We start from the raw sequence: 2320 nt of genomic DNA, 5'->3' as shown, positions 1-2320 counted from the left end.
AGTAGCGATACGGGTAGTGATGGTAGTATGGGGAGTGGTAGGGGCGATGGGCGGGATGGAGGGCGTGGCGATGTGTCACGGCGGCATGGGCGTCGTCCACGAGGCACAGGACGGCGAGGGCGGCCAGAGCCAGGATCTGTGGGAGAGAGAACATGTTACTATGACACATTTTGCTCCACACTATGCTAATTAAACAATAGCATCCATCTTTACATTCCGCTAAAGGTATTCACCAATATATATATTTACATTTAAAGATTACCAATCTAAAATCTATAACACTCGGATGATTTAACGGAATTTTTTCATATGACTCACCATAATCTTCGTGGTCATGGTGAACGTGTGAACAGGAGTCTCAGCAGCGACAGTTCTGTTCCCGTTCAACTTCCCTCCGCTTTTATGCCGTCTACCTTCCCTCTAGCTCCGCCCACATCATCTTTAACCCCGCCCATATTTTCTACACCTACCCACAACGCTTCCTCTTCTGGCCATTCACCCACTTCCGGTCCGCCCGTTGTCAGCGGATGGATTTCGATGCGGAACAACTAGGCTTTCAGACATTTAAAGTAGCTCATGGTTCAGGGAGATTTTATGATATAGAATTATATTTCTATTGACGTATTTTTTCTCATTCGCGTGAAAATACATCAGATAACTTCTTTGGATCACTTCATACGTCATGTATTACTTTTGATATATATTCTAAGAATATTAATAGACAAAGTGAAAATGAAAAGGTTGCATTTTGATATGAAAATAGGAATTACACAGTTATGGAAATACAACAATTTTACCCTCCTGCCCTTCCGGACATGGAGCCTTGTTAAAGAATTAGTCCTTACGACACGCGCTACTGGTCCATGGTTTTTATTCTTGCCTGCAAAATATCGATAATGAAATTCTATTGAACAGATTTGCTAGTAAACAGAAACAAAAAATAGATATCCTCCCTCTAGTGTTAACGTTACTTAACATCATACTTCTCTTCTATATGTACAGAAGGGTCATATGAGTATCCATCTTCAATATTTGATTTTACACATTGCGAGAACACATTTTCAAGTTATCCACCGTCGGATTCGATGCTGCACATAGGCGTCTACCCACCTCGCCTCACGGGACGACAGGACAGGTGGAAACCACGATTGATATTTATTTTCTGTCGACTCTAATCCCGGAGGAGTTAATACCGACGTTAACTCTCGCGGCCGTAAATTTTACGTTAGAAATCAATCCATGCCGAGTTGCTAATGCAATTTACAGTCGAAGTGACATTTCTTCGTTTTTTTCACGAATTTACTTCAAATATTTTTTACCGTGTATTATCATGTTTTCCCTTACAGATAAGATACTCTATGTTTGGTTTAATTTTGTTTAAGCGACAGTAAAGTTGATTCTCACAAAAAAGTGTACGAATTAGTACAGTTTATAAGGTTGAATCAGAATAATTTTACATCAAAATTAATTTTGATTAAGACGTTAATTAACCAAATATTTAACGTCTGTGATTCCAATAAAGAATGCGTTGCGCTTTTAACATTAATGTTTTTCTTTTCAATATTATTTAAGGAAATGAGTCCTACATTATTAATTTAAATCGAAAAGTAATAAAGCCGCTTCATCTCTGCAAAGTTAACTCAATGAAATATTAATACCGTCAAATAACCTTTTCATTAATCAAAGCCTCATATTTCCCTTATTTACCTCAGATCTTTCATCAAAGGTATTTTCTTGTTTTCTGTTAGTGATAAAAAAACATTTGTTTTGCTAGCATTTTCTTAAAGCGAAAATCATATGAGTTAGCAAAGTTGATAGACGATTTTTTCATCAGTTACAATCTAAAGAGCATTTATCAAAAGCCATATTTTAAGATAGATTTTTTTTTTTTTCCTTTTAATGTAATCTTTACGTTTCAAACCATCAAAGAAAGTTGTATTTTCTCTTGATATAACTAGTTTTTCTTTTTGTTGTTTTGTTTGGAGAAATAGTGATAAATTCTTTGAAAGGTTTATTGTCTCCAATGTTCACAATGAAGAAGGTCACTGCTGTGGAGGGCAAGATGGGCGTCCGAACATCGCAGACGCTCCACCATCTCCCTCCCTGTCCTGATCTCCATCCTGTCGTGTCCTTCGGAGACGCCAGTCAGCACTGCAGTTACAGTCACATCAGCTGTACCTGTGACTGCAGCCTCTACTGGATTCCGTAGACAGTATCACATGAGATCTGATCCTCAAACACTTGAATCTAAGACCTCAGTTTAAGGCAGAGCTAAGACTCGGATCCAAGACTCCTCTGCGCCTCGACCCAATATCTAAGA

The 2320-nt window shown here is 38.4% G+C and overlaps 1 protein-coding gene across 1 annotated transcript in view; it reads right to left on the bottom strand.

Moving 5' to 3' along the window:
• Positions 1–2320, bottom strand: part of LOC119588675 (uncharacterized histidine-rich protein DDB_G0274557-like) — a gene marked incomplete in the record, with an annotated part of 3409 nt that overhangs the window by 509 nt on the left and 580 nt on the right.

Source organism: Penaeus monodon, chromosome 24, assembly GCF_015228065.2.
Source record: "Penaeus monodon isolate SGIC_2016 chromosome 24, NSTDA_Pmon_1, whole genome shotgun sequence".
Classification (NCBI taxonomy): Eukaryota; Metazoa; Arthropoda; class Malacostraca; order Decapoda; family Penaeidae; genus Penaeus; species Penaeus monodon.
This window is presented reverse-complemented; position numbering and strand designations above follow the sequence as displayed.